General features: G+C 44.1%; 1 long non-coding RNA gene across 1 annotated transcript in view; it reads right to left on the reverse strand.

The window, feature by feature from the left end:
• Positions 1–10,271: 10,271 nt before the first annotated feature.
• The window catches only part of LOC308375636, an 8,195-nt gene continuing 3,244 nt past the window's right edge, over positions 10,272–15,222 (reverse strand). The window contains exon 3 of the long non-coding RNA XR_013968897.1: positions 10,272–12,506. This is a non-coding gene — a long non-coding RNA (uncharacterized lncRNA). The remainder of the gene's footprint in view (positions 12,507–15,222) is intronic.

The raw sequence follows: 15,222 nt of genomic DNA on the forward strand, positions 1-15,222 counted from the left end.
AGAAAACCCTCCATTATAACATGATGGTACGTTATGGAAATGAATGAAATGGAACATTTGGATGTATTATGAAAAAAGCCTTTGTCTCTCTGTCTGTCTGTCTGTTTAGGCCTTTGTCCGTTGCTAAGCGATTTTGACCCTCTCTCTTATTAAAAAGCCTTGCGAGACCTTCAGGTTTGTGTGTCTTGAGTGTCCTTCCTTTGAAATCTATTCATTCCTTTCTTGTTGCAATACATTTAATTAGGTCCATTACTGCCTTTACAGCCTATTGTGTCATTAAACTTTTGTGTTACACAACTTCTTTTGATGTCCTTTTTGAGAATATCAAAGTTCTAAAATTAAGATTATTAGTGTGCTTGCCCGAAGGGAAGCACAGTATTGTTCTTCATAAGTTTTCTTTACTTATTCTCCCCGTTTTTCTTGCAGCTAACTACGCCTCGCCCGATTGAGATAGAGACACCGTTCAAACACCGAAACGTCCGGCCTGATCCGGTGCAACCTGCTATATCTTTTCGTGGCGGTACTCCTTGTCACTCCTTTTTTATTCCTCTTTTTTCATCCCCTTTTTCCCCCATAGACTTGCATGGCAGAACTGTGGGGCATTATGACATCATAATAGGCTCATTAAACTGGCTTGCACCTGTGCTTCACTGACACCTGCGCCAAGGAACCTATTCTCTCTGTTCCTCTCCATTCAACTGTATAACTAGGAATATTAAGAGACACCTTCCACAGGGCTCTACAGTGCGAGTATTTCACTCGCATAAATAGGTACGTGCGAACTTGAAAAACTTGTATTCCCACTACCGTAACGTTAGCTATCCTAGCTGTGTTAAGCAGTGCTATCCTGGCTGTGTTAAGCAGCTGTAATATCTGAGTACGGGGCTAAAGGCTAACTAACACTACGTAACGGGAGTATCCACTGGCAGTTTCAGCTAGCCGTAACGGGGGATCATTTTCCTTAATTCAAGTTGTGAAGTAAACCTGTGAAGTAATTCATGAATTTAGTTGTTCATGAATATAGTGAGCTAAGGCTTGTATTCCTACTACGGTAACGTGAGCTATCCTAGCTGTACGGGGCTATGCAAAAGTAGCTTATACTGAAAGAATGGTTAACTTGTTAGCTCACCAGTTTATTTTGTTGCTAATGTGGTTGGAGAGGATTAAGCGTGACCGATAGCGTGAGTTAACATTAACCCGTGTCCTGGGAGTAATGATTCATGAGAGACCTTGAATCATTAGGTTAATTGTAACGTGAGCTATCCTAGCTGTACGGGGCTATGCAAAAGTAGCTTATACTGAAAGAATGGTTAACTTGTTAGCTCAACAGTTTATTTTGTTGCTAATGTGGTTGGAGAGGATTAAGCGTGATCGACAGCGTGAGTTAACATTAACCCGTGTCCTGGGAGTAATGATTCATGAGAGACCTTGAATCATTAGGTTAACTGAAAAACGTTTGAGGATGTACCTGGACACAGCGTAGCTGTTGTAGTGTGCTCAGTTTTCGAAAACTAGACTGAAACTAAGAAGGATAACTATGACTAAATGTGACTAAAATAGCTGCCAAAATGAACACTGAGATAGGGGACCCCTTAATCTGCAATTCATGGTTGCTAGCTCTAATCAGATGTACTAACTAGGCTTATAAGAGAAGACTAACTTTTTATGCCATCGAACACCAATAACTACAACTTATTTGACAGACGTTAAGCCAATGTGATACACGTGCTCTCTAGCTATACAGTAAAAGTGTTGCTTACGTTAGATACTAGACCTACAGTCTAACTCTAACTGCATTAAGTCTAACATATAGGCCTACAATAAACTTTAAGTAAAGCTGGCTATGTTACCGCATTCATTCCAATATTGTTGCAGAGATGTTTCCTTTTACCAAGATAACAATTTCAACAATTCACTTAGCTCAGTAAGTCAGTATAACGAAACTCTGGAACTATTATGACCAAATGTAACACACTAGACCCTTTCACAATAAACAAGCAAACAAACAAACAAAAACAGAACAACAAAGATACCCTCATATGTCTAAACGTCAGTGGAGCCAAAATATAATGGTTGAGCTTGGTTGCTTGCTAAAATATATTGGAAGAAGGCCCCACTACACTGATTGAGTAGATGTAAATACATGTTAATTCATAGGCACTTGTTCTCTCTGTCATGGCCGCAACAGAGCAAGCACACTCTCGCAGTTCGTTCACGAAACGCATTCTAGTTATTATTATTGTTAATATTATTATTATTATATTATTATAACTGAAACAATAGAACCGGATCTGCTATATGCATCAGAACCAACCTGCCATCTTAACATCCATCTTAGCACTGGCCTTTAGGATAAAGAGGATGGATAGTTCCTCTGGCTCTCTCTAGTTCTGTGCTATACCCTCCTCTCCCTCCTGGCACCCGACTCTACACCTCTCTGGTTCTGTGCTATACCCTCCTCTCCCTCTCGGTACTACATAACATATTTCTCATCCGCTAGCCATCATGCCCTGACTGCACCCTGAGCCATCTCTCCCAGACCCAGTGCCCTGACTGAACCCTGAGCCATCTCTCCCAGACCTAGTGCCCTGACTGAACCCTGAGCCATCACTCCCAGACCCAGTGCCCTGACTGCACCCTGAGCCATCTCTCCCAGACCCAGTGCCCTGACTGCACACACATCTCTCCCAGACCCAGTGCCCTGACTGCACACACATCTCTCCCAGACCAAGTGCCCTGACTGCACACACATCTCTCCCAGACCCAGTGCCCTGACCGCACACTCATCTCTCCCAGACCCAGTGCCCTTACTGCACCCTGAGCCATCTCTCCCAGACCCAGTGCCCTTACTGCACCCTGAGCCATCTCTCCCAGACCCAGTGCCCTTACTGCACCCTGAGCCATCTCTCCCAGACCAAGTGCCCATGCATGAAGCCCGGACCCGGAAGCAGTCTGGCCAGCTTTAACAAATCATTGGGAATTGTGATGAAAGGGACTGGTAATTCAGTTCTATAGTGCTTAACACTGTAGTTTTATAGTTCTAAACTCTCCATATTCTATGGTCAGGCCACCTTCTCCTCTCCCTCTTGACACTCAATGGCTTTCCCTCTGTGCTGACTCAGTGGCCTACAAGCATGTTAAGTACTGCCATGTGAGTTGGCCACATGAACAGGTCGCCAGAGAGATGTAATATGGATGGGCGGTGACTCACTGAGGGCAAGATGATTGGCTCTTTAGAGTTTTAGCTGATTGGCTCTTGATATTTTTGGGGCCAACACTGAGCACCAGGAACCAAGATGGTTAGGCCACCCTCCCCTTCCCCTCTACACCGTCTGGTTCTCTCTCTCACTGCCTCACTGGTGTAAAGAGTGCGTTGAGTAGTGCCCAGTGAATTACCACAGCAGCAGCTCGTCAGACATATGTAATGTGGACAGATGCGCTGTGATGGTGACTCACAGGAGATCGGCGGACCAGTGCTGTGATCACGGATGGCCAGATATCCTCGGCACTGATAGTAATGAATCCTTACAGGACAGTCAAACTACATCAAATATTAAGTAAGACCATCAGTCTTGGCTTGTCTCAGAGGAGACATTAGACAGTATGGTTGCTAGTGGGTGTCTGACTGCAACACTGCCAACAGTGGATTAAAGCATCACATACAGTCCCGCTCAGCAGTATTGGCACCCCTAGTGAATATGAGCAAACAGGCTATGAAAAAATATGTCTTTGCTGTTTATCCTCTTGGTCTTCCACTCAAAATATTCATAAAAATCTTACCTTTTCATTGAGGTAAAATAATTGAGAGAAAAAGATTTTTTTTACATTAAATAAATATTATTCTTCAAAACATGTGTGCACAGGTATTGGCACCCCTTAATTAAATGTTTTGTGCAGCCTCCCTTTGCCAAGATAACAGCTCTGAGTCTTCTCCTATAATGCCTGATAAGGTTGGTGAACACATGGCACGGGATCTGACACCATTCTTACATACAGTATCTCTCCAGATCCTTCAGATTCTGAGGTCAACGCTTGTAGACTCGGCTTCAGCTCATCCCACAGATTTTCTTTGGGGTTTAGGTCGGGGGACTGTGATGGCCATGGCAAAACCTTTATTCTGCGGCCGGTGAATCATTTTTGTGTTGATTTTGAGGTATGCTTCGGATCATTGTCCTGCTGGAAGGTCCAACCATGGCCCATTTTAAGCTTACTAGAGGGGGCTGTTAAATGGTTTTCATTTAATATCTGCTGGTATTTGATCGAGTCCATGATACCATGTATCCTAACAAGATGTCCAGAGCCTTTGGAAGAAAAACAGCCCCACAACATCAAAGATCGGCCACCATACTTCACAGTAGGTATGGGGTGCTTTTCTGTATGGCTATCTTTCTGTCTACGCCAAACCCACCTTTGTTGTTTTTGCGAAAGAGCTTCATTTTGGTCTCATCTGACCATTTAACTCAGTCCCATTGAAAGTCTGACTTCCATTTGGCAAACTGTAGGCACTCTAGTTTGTTGTTGATTGACAGCAGAGGCTTTTTTCTGGCAACCCTTCAAAACAACCTGTGGTGATGTAGGTGGCGTCTGATGGTAGTTTAGGAGACTTTCTAACTCCAAGACTCAACAAATGTCTGCAATTCTCTAGCTGTGATCCTTGGAGATTATTTTGCCAGTTGAACCATCCTCCTCACGGTGCGTGGGGTCAATGTACACACACGTTGTCTTTCAGGCTGATTCTTAACATCACCTGACGCTTTAAACTTCTTTATTATTTCTATGATAGTGGAAATGGGTATTTTCAACTGGTACGAGATTTTCTTGTGTCCATTTCTTGATTTGTGCAGCTCAACAACTTTTTATTGCACATTGTCACTGTGTCCTTGGGTCTTTCCCATTGTGATGAATGACTAATGGAATTTGGCCTGTGTCATCTCATATTTGTACATCAGTGGAACAGGAAGTCATGGTTAACCTCTGAAGAGTTCATAATTAAACAGGTGAACTTAAAAATGTAAAACATGACTGGAAATATCCTTCAGTCAGATTTCAATTATAAGATTTTTCTAGGGGTGCCAATAATAGTGGTACACATGTTTTTGTAAAAAATATTTATTTAATCTCAACCGTTGTTTTCTCTTACAATAATTTAACTTCAATGTAAAGATAAGATTTTTGTGAATATTTTGAGTGAAACACCAAGAGGATAAACAGCACAGACATATTTTTTCATACCCTGTTTGCTCATATTCACTAGGGGTGCCAATACTGCTGAGCGGGACTGTATGCTACTTGACCTTCTACCAGCAGAATCTCACCACCGAGAGAGCTTCACTGAGGGGGTGGGGACGACTTGCACTTCCAGCTCATCAACTCCATGTTTGTCAAACACTTGGCAAAGCCATATGGGTTAGGAGGGGGGGAGGGGGCGGGGCGAGCCAACCTCTAAATCCTCAAGTTATGGGTATATTGGCTTAGCGTAGTGACACACTGGGAGCCACAGAAGTGCACCCCACGCCCCTCCCCCTCCCACCACCCCTTCATATCTGAGAAGAAAACAGCAGTGGGAGATGAAGAGTTTGGGTGACTGGAAAAAGTGAAAGGATTGGCTACTGTTACTTGAAATAACAGCATTCAACATTCAAATCAATGACTTATATTATAAGGAAATTAAGTTGATATTGGTCGGCCATTTCGGAAATTTGGACCCAGGGTCTGTACGTTAAGTGCTTTTTGGAGACATGGCATGTGTCGTAAACAGAAAATCGGCCAGGTACACCAAGAATGAGTCGGTGACTTCATTCAATGTCCAATGAGTTTACAGTCATTGATTGAAATGGTAAGGTCGTAAAACTGCTGAAAATCATTTCACCCCAAATACTATTTCTACTTGTTCTTGTTCTTATGCTTTGCTGCACTGGGTTGCCTCCAGGACTGGGATAGCTGGCGTGATATGAGGTCCGGGTTGGCTGGGGTGGTGCAGGGGTCCCCCGAGCCGAAGGTCTGTAAGCTGATCCATTCACCCTGTGACTGGGGAAATAGGTGAGGAGAGGGCAGACAGACAGACAGACAGGTGTTAGCATGGCGATTCAGATGAGGAGAGGACAGACAGGCAGGTGATATCCATCCTCGAGGGGGGAGCTGACTGTCCTCGGTTCATGTCTGAATGTTTGTCTTTGTCAAGGGAGCAGGCGGAAACAGAAGGCACGGTTGCATTGGTCTGTGAGAGGAGAGACATGAGTGTTTGTTATTGCAAAAGACCTTTGGGGTTATAGAAGGTCATTGGCCTGGATGTATTGGTGTTTGTGAGGGCAAAAGACCTTGTGGTGTGGATGTAATGGTGTTTGAAGTATCAGTTGAGGACACTGATCCCACACAGCAGAACAGAGTGTTCCTGTTTGTTGTTATCTGGACACATATTGGCCCTTTTGAATCAACCCCCTGCCTGAACATCCACTAGGAGAGAGGGAGAGAAAGAAAGAGACTTTTGAAAGGCCTTGTGCAAGATTTATGTTTTTCTGTCTGTCTGTGTGTTTTTCTGTCTGTGTGTTTTCTGTCTGTGTGTTCTGTCATGAGTGAAGTGTTGGGAGTGTGGTCGGTTAAGATTATCATGCTACCTGCCTATCACAAGACCAATGCCCTCATCCTTTGAGGTTAAGTCTCTTAGGCTTAAATCTGGACTTGTTGTTCATGCACGAAAAACATTCACAATGCACAATGGATAAGATCTCACAAACCCTCTAAACACAATTACAGAGATCACATTTCAGAGCGCATACCCAGAGCTAAAGCATCTCTCTCTCTCTCTCCCTCTCCTGATTACTCTCTCTCTTCCTTTCTCCACAAAGTTTAAGGGCATGCTATGCATTTAATTTCCCCCTTGAACACCATGTGGATGACAAGTTTAGGACAAATTCAGATAAACCTCCGCTGTTCTCATGTTATAACCCCCTTCCCAACCCCCACAGGCACCTTTAATCTACAAACACGATACTACATTTGTCTTGGCAGTTGTTCTGGGCTCCAGTTAAAAAGAGGTCACCCTTATTCCCTCTGCACCCAATATGCTCAGTCGTCTATGAAAGGAAGGCATCCTCCTTGAGTCGGTCAGTTTCAGGTCAGTGGTTTATGTTTGTTTTAAAAGAGCTGAAAGGCTCATAGAGCTATAATAATGAACTATATCTGAGGCATTCAGATGGATGATTGTCCGTGTCTCTGCTGTATGCCTTGATGCTCTCTTTGTGGTGTTTTTATGCATCTGCTGCATAACTAAGTGACAGGACCGGACAAGTAAGCAAATGCAAATGAAAAGGCTGAGACCGAGAAACTAAATGTGTCAAATGCACAATAATATTGGGTGACACTGTTCTCATGTCCTTAGTAACAGTACATCATCACAACATTACATTCACAGAGGGAAAGCCATTGGACACGCAGAGGGAGAGGAGAGTAAAAGTGGCCTGACAATGGTGGTGGAATATAGAACTAGAGTTCAGAACTTTTGAACTAGAGAGTTTAGTACAGAAGCATTTTTTAATTTCATGCCTTTTGTCAGGCTCATCTGAAGATGGAAACGCCAAATATAATTAGGTCATGACCCAGGAGTACAGAGTTCCACTGTAAAACGTACTGAGCCCAAGCCTGAAATGCTTTCCTCAATTCAAACACAACATGGATTTGTTTAATCTTTTTAATTAGTTTAATCTTGGATGTAGAAATTAACAAGTGACTAGCTAATGTGCCTTAAGTTATTTCTAACTGTGCTTGTGATGCCAGATTCACCCAAAAAAACAGCTGCTCCTGGCATCCATCAAATCCTATCCAAATCCAGCTTAAACTGCACACAGGATTTGACCATTTATGGATTATGGGTCAATCACAGAGCATAATTCCCATACCCCTGTCAAAGGTTTCAGGGAAATCTTAAAGCAGCATTTTTCCAAGTAACCCTAAAGCACCATAATAAGCCAACTGTTTCTGACAAACAATAAATGGGGCTGGCATCGGCCAGGTGGTGACCTTGAGAGCGATGGTAAGCTGTGAATCCAGGACACGGGTGTTTCGGTGCTGTGGCATTCTTTTCCCTGCTTTTCGGGGTGAAAAAACGTTGTGTGAGCATGGCAGAAAGCCTTTGAATTGAGAGTCAAATCATAGCTGGCAAAGTTATCGGTAGATGTTTGTGTGTGTGTGTGTGTGTGTGTGCATTGCTGATCTATAAAATATCATCTCGTCACATGATCAAATAGAGACTTGGCATTGGACATCAGCATACATACTACCCAGCAATCATCATTGCCAATCTGAATATGACAAAAATACCCCCCAAAATAAGAACGTATTCATTTCATTGAATCGTTTTTTAATAGTTCCTATATTGTATGTAAGATAAGCGTTTTGTTATAGATTGCTACTATGTTTTCCACAAATAATACCTACCATGATGGAGATAAATTTGCCTTTTCAAGTGAATATATAGCATTAGACACTTTCTCCAATGTAATGCTACATGTCTCCAAGACCCATGTGACTACACCTGCTGCACTTGCCCAAAGTTGCTTGTCTGTCTAGTGACAGCCGGGAGGAGGGAGATAAACAATCGATGACTTCTAATACACAAAGACGTCATGGAGTAGCTCGTCTTCGACAAAGAACCGTTCCTCCACAGTCTGTTCTTGCAGTGAATTGTTTTCAGCACCCACAGCCCTCAGAGAAGTTTAAATCAAAAAGAGTATATTCGAGTCCGTCCGAATCTGTCCGCCCACCCATCCGTAACTAGGATGGAGAACAACCCTGAAGTGTAATTCTGCCTTTAGGGGTCGATGTGTGAGTATATGTCTGTGTATGTGTGCATGCAAAGTAAGGGGTGGATGTGTGAGTGTTTGTGTGTGTGCATGCAGAGCCAGGGGTGGATGTATGAGGGGTTGTTTTTTCTGAAAGACGGAGAGAAGGACAGACTTTGACTGTTGCTGTGCAGGACGTATGCAAACACAGCCAAGCCATCAAAGGCAGGCTGCTCTCTGAGGCCCAGTGTTTCACAGGGAAGAGCTTTGAAGTTCATGTGAGGTGTATTTTTCTCTGACGGCTCTTCTCAGAAACTGGGAACAATTTTGCAGTGTCTTCTCTCGACCACTACCCACTGTTGTGGGCCAGTTTTGGGACAAGTCTAGCCCACACACACATGCGTGCACAAACTCACGCACATACACACACAAACACATGCACACATAAAGACATGCATACACACATACAAACAGAGACTCACTCACTCACAAAAATACAGACCCAGTCAAACACACACACACACACACACACACACACACTCACTAACAGTGAGACCACACTCAAGTCAGTTCATTCCCTGCACCCATAATGTTACCTTGGACTCTGAATGTTCCTGCCAGGAATGTTTTGGGAAGCGCACTATGTGTTTAAGGAAAACGAGGTTGTCTGTCGTTCCGCCGTAGTAGTGGCTCGGTGGCTCACTGCTTGCCCTGCCGCCTCACAGCAAGAAGGTCATGGGTTCGATTCCCGCATGGGGCGCTGTTGGCTCTGACCTTCAGTGCCTAGGTGGGCTATCTCCCGGGCCTTTCTGTGTGGAGTTTGTATGTTCTCCCCGTGTTCACAATAAGTTTCCTCCACTAAGAACCCTAACAGAAAAAACATGCAAAATAACAGAACACATTTCAATCCCTGACCAAAGATGTTTGTCCCTGACAAAGGTCTTAATTATAATAGTCCTCTGCACATGCACTCTTCACAATAAGTGGCCTCATGCCAAGGCGCAGCTAAGTGTAGCCCCGTTCTGGGGTTGTTCCACGTCAGATCAGGGCTAAAGCCATTCCATTGTTTGTTTATCTGGCCATCAACGGATTCAGCCTTAAGGGTGAAACCTGTGAGGAAATCTTCTAGGAAACTACTGATCTACTGATGCAGTGCTCCTGTGTCCCCTATCTCCACCGTGGGTGAGTGGTGGGTCAGGGGGACCTTTCTCATATCTCCTGATGAGACCTGGGTCACCTGAGTGATTGATGAGAGATAGATAGATAGATAGAGAGACAAAGAGAATGAAAGAGAGGTAACCTTTTTAGAGCTCAGTACCGTTTCCCATCAACGTCAGTTCCAGGGCAGGGTCAGAAGGATAACATTCCTTCCAGCATGCAATTCTGTGCCCTAGACTCTGCTGGGTCACAGTTTGACAAAGCAGGTGATGCCCTATGGCAAAGATTTGGAACTTCTGCCTACGGTGACACACTGGGTACATCTGCACAATTCAATTAAATTCAAACCAATTTTATTTCTACCTATAGTGCCTGTAACAATTAATATGGTCTCCAGGACTTCACCTGAAAGAGGAAGAAGTGGAGAGAGGGAGAGAAGAAGAGAGAGAGGGAGAGACAGAGAGAGAATACAAGTGAAAGAGATACGTGAGGAAGGAAAAGGGTAGAGAAGGAGAGAGATGTTAACATGTAGAACCCTCTAAACAGAATGCCAAGTACAGTACATGTGCCCATCGAATTAGTCTCTGCTAAGTCTCTGTAGAACCCTCTAAACAGAATGCCAAGTACAGTACATGTGCCCATCAAATTAGTCTCTTCTTTTCCTAGGTCACATTTCCAAGGTCACTGAGTCCAGCTGAGAGAAGAGTTTGGTGCTCTGCTGTGATGGCTGCAATGTGATGCTCATTATATTTCTGAATAGTGCCTAGTGGTGCTGATTGGGCCTAGTGGACTAAATCAGGATTACAGCGCGTCCAAACACATTCACTTTGGCCATATCCTTTATTTTTTTCAGCAGCAGAGAGGGAAGGAACAATGTGACTTAACCTGGTAATCTGCATTTGCATAGAGAGGCATGGAGAGAAAACAAGCATGGGAAATCTCACCTCATGACTGGCTAAAAACAGGGGGAGGGCAAGAAGGGATTGAGAGAGAGGGTGAAGAGAAGGGTAGCGGGAAAAAGATAAAAAAGAAGGGAAAGAGAGAGAAAGAGTGAGATATGAGAGAGAGGTTGGCATACATGCAGAAAGAGAGAGAGGTTGGCATATACATATGCAGAAAGAGAGAGACACAAGAGAGGTTGGCATATATGCAGAAAGAGAGAGAGAGAGAGAAGAGAGAGAGATTGGCATATATGGGAGGGGGGGCAGAAAGAGGTCGGCATACAGTATATTGGAGGTGGGCAGAGAGAGAGGTTGGCATATATGCAGATAGGGATGGAGAGAAGAGAGAGGGGTTGGCATGTATGCAGAAAGAGAGAGAGATTGGCATTATGGCAGAAAAAGAGAGAGACAAGAGAGAGAGAGGAGAGAGAGATTGGGATATATGCAGAAAGAGAGAGAGAGAAGAGAGATAGGTTGGCATATATGCAGAAAGAGAGAGAGAGGAGAGATAGGTTGGCATATATGCAGAAAGAGAGAGAGAGAAGAGAGATAGGTTGGCAAACTGTATATGCAGAAAGAGAGAGAGAGGAGAGATAGGTTGGTATATATGCAGAAAGAGAGAGAGAGGAGAGATAGGTTGGCAAACTGTATATGCAGAAAGAGAGAGGAGAGATAGGTTGGTATATATGCAGAAAGAGAGAGAGAGAAGAGAGATAGGTTGGCATATATGCAGAAAGAGAGAGAGAGGAGAGATAGGTTGGCATATATGCAGAAAGAGAGAGAGAGAAGAGAGATAGGTTGGTATATATGCAGAAAGAGAGAGAGAAGAGAGATAGGTTGGTATATATGCAGAAAGAGAGAGAGAGAAGAGAGATAGGTTGGTATATATGCAGAAAGAGAGAGAGAGAAGAGAGATAGGTTGGTATATATGCAGAAAGAGAGAGAGAGGAGAGATAGGTTGGTATATATGCAGAAAGAGAGAGAGAAGAGAGATAGGTTGGTATATATGCAGAAAGGGGGGAGGGCGGGTGAATGGAAAGAGACTGAGTGAGATTTACAGAGAAAAAAGGGAAGGAAAGTGGCAATAATGGCAGGAGAGGGAGACAGAGAGAGAGAGATTGAGACAGGAAAGGAAAGGAAAATCAGAGAAGGGAAAACAGAGTGAGGCAGTTTTCATGCCGTGCTGAATGTTTCTGAAAGATGATTTGAATAATGCATGGATGGACTCAGGGTTTTCTTTTAAGGCACATCAGGAGAGGGCATGTTCACTCGCTTAAGGGGAGGGCAAGTTCACTGGCTTCGGGAAGGGCTTGTTCATCTTCATCAGGAGACGGCATGTTTATCTTCATCAGGAAGGGAATGTTGACTTTCTTCAGCACAGGTTCAAACGCTTCAGGAGAGGGCATGTTCATCTTCATCAGGAGAGGGCGTGTTCACGTGTTACAGGAGAGGGCATGTTTATCTTCATCAGGAGAGGGCATGTCCAGCGTCATGAACGTCATTGGTGCCAGATCAACTCAAGCATCTGCGTCCGTCTGGTAAAGACAAAGGTGGAAATCCAGAAGGCCAACACCTCATCCTTTCTCAGTAATCCACAGACTTTTCAACCACTTCCTCCTGTGGGAGTGTGCTGAGAGGGTGAGAAGGTGTGTGTGTTTGAATACAATATTACCAGGACTTTGAAATTATATTCTGAAAATATTCTCATGCAATATATCATGTATGTTTTAAAGTTTGATTACAGTATTAATATCAGGAGGGCTCCATATCAAATCAGGGTTAGGTTGGGCCTGGAGCCCACAGCAATGTGGGACAGTTAAGCACTACCGTAGCATGAATAATGCCTTGTCCTCGGGGTGCCAGGGTGATGACCCAGATAGTATCTGACTCTGAAAGAGATGTGGACTGGATCCTACATCAGAGCAGGGACACACCAGTACCACATCAGTACCACACCAGTAGCAGATCAGAACACACCAGTACCAGATCACAGCCACATCATTACCAGATCAGAGCCACACCAGTACCAGATCAGAACACACCAGTACCACATCAGTACCACACCAGTAGCAGATCAGAACACACCAGTACCACATCAGTACCACACCAGTAGCAGATCAGAACACACCAGTACCACATCAGTACCACACCAGTAGCAGATCAGAACACACCAGTACCACATCAGTACCACACCAGTAGCAGATCAGAACACACCAGTACCACATCAGTACCACACCAGTAGCAGATCACAGCCACATCATTACCAGATCAGAGCCACACCAGTACCAGATCAGTACCAGATCACAGCAACATCAGTACCAGATCACAGCCACATCAGTACCAGATCACAGCCACATCAGTACCAGATCAGAGCCACATCAGTACCAGATCAGAGCCACACCAGTACCACAGACCCAGAGGAAGTCACTGTCCTCACTGTAAACCCAAACAGTTCTACTAACTCATTAACATTATGTATTCAGTACTTAAAACCTGGTATTTAGTTGACCCAACTTAAAATGTATTAGTTTTCTGAGCAAGTGCAGACGTTTTAATTGTATTGGAATGTATTTGTTTGAGCTAACATTGCCTGATAACTCAAAAAATTGTAGTATCTGACGTCATCAACGTCGTTGAGAACACCATTGCAAAGCTCTTGTGATGAGAGACGGTCACAGCAGACTTAAGGTAGAGGAGCCGTTTAGTAATCCAGAGGTTGGAAGGTTGCTAGTTTGATTCCCCACTCCTCCTTACCAAGTGTATAAGTGTGAACCCCTAAACTGCTCATGATCTATAAATGCAAAATTCCTTGTCAATCGCTTGGATAAAAGTGTCTGCTAAATCACAGATGTAAATGTAAATGCAGTGGCAACACTGGGAAGGCGGTCGACTAATGACAGTTCTCTCTACAGTAAGAGCTTGCGCAAGAAGTTGGAACGTAAGGAAGATACCCTTTCAAAAACTTGTAAGGGCATAATAACTAGTTTGTGAAAGACCCAGAGAAACACAAATACCTCACGAGGCTAGATCCTTTACGATTTTGGAATAATATGAGTTCAGAGAACTCAAAAATTATGAAAATGATAACACAAAACATCAGAATAGCCGATGTATAATTTTTGAGTTAAGTTTACTTGTGGTACAGTGAGTGTATGGAGGGAAAGAGCGATCCAGGCCAGAGTCTGCAGTTGTGTGGGTTACAGTCTGAAAGGTTCCTCAGAAAAGAAGGACACCTGAGCCATTCATGTGCCTGTGTGAATGCATGTGTTTGTGTGCGCATGTGTGTCTTTGTGTGTGTGTGTGTCTGTGTGTGCGCGCATTTGTGTTTGCGTTTGTGTTGGTATGTGTGTGTTTGAGCGTGTATGTGTGTGTGTGTGCGTGCTCACATTTGTGTTTGTGTTGGTATGTGTGTGTTTGAGCGTGTGTGTGTGTGTGTGTGTGTGTGCGTGTGCGTGTGCGTGTGTGTCTATATGTGTGTGTGTGTGTGTGTCTGTATGTGTGTGTGCGTGTGTGTCTGTATATGTGTGTGTGTGTGTCTGTGTGTGTGGTTTCACAAAGCTATGACCCAGCCTGACTTTTCACTTCAGTCCAAAACAACAACCCCCCCCACCCCCTCTAAAATACACATCCCCGCCCACACGCACGCATCCCCGCACACACACCACAGTCCACTGTCAAATAGACACCAAACATATGCATACGCACACACATACGTACACACATACACACAGAAGCACACACATAAACCCACACATAGGCATGCATGCACAAATACACACAGAAGCACACACATACACACATGCAAACACACATAAACCCGCACACACACACATGCACACATAAACACACACACACAGATGCATGCGTGCACACATACACACACACACACACAGACACACATAAACACACACACACACACACGGATGCATGCGTGCACACATACACACACACACACACACAGAGACACACATAAACACACACACACACACACGGATGCATGCGTGCACCTTCCTCTGTGTTGTGCCCTTCTGCTCTGATCGGTGGAGTGTTTGTACACACATGGCAGATGACGAGGCAGGTTAAAGTCAGCTTAATACATGATACCCTGAAAGAGAGGGAGAGAGAGAGGAGAGAGAGAGAGAAAGGAGGGAGGGAGGAGAGTTAAGTACTCTACACAGAGAGAGAGGAGGAACACACACACTCAAGTATATATATACTTTTTCTCTCTCTCTGCCTCTATCTCTCCCGCTCCCGACTCTATCCCTTGCTCTCCCTTCCCCTCTCCCTCTCTCTGTCTGTTTGCATATAATATGCAGCGACAGTCAATATTAGCATGACTGTCACAA

The sequence above is a fragment of the Sprattus sprattus genome (assembly GCF_963457725.1).
Source record: "Sprattus sprattus genome assembly, chromosome: 14".
NCBI classification, from domain to species: domain Eukaryota; kingdom Metazoa; phylum Chordata; class Actinopteri; order Clupeiformes; family Clupeidae; genus Sprattus; species Sprattus sprattus.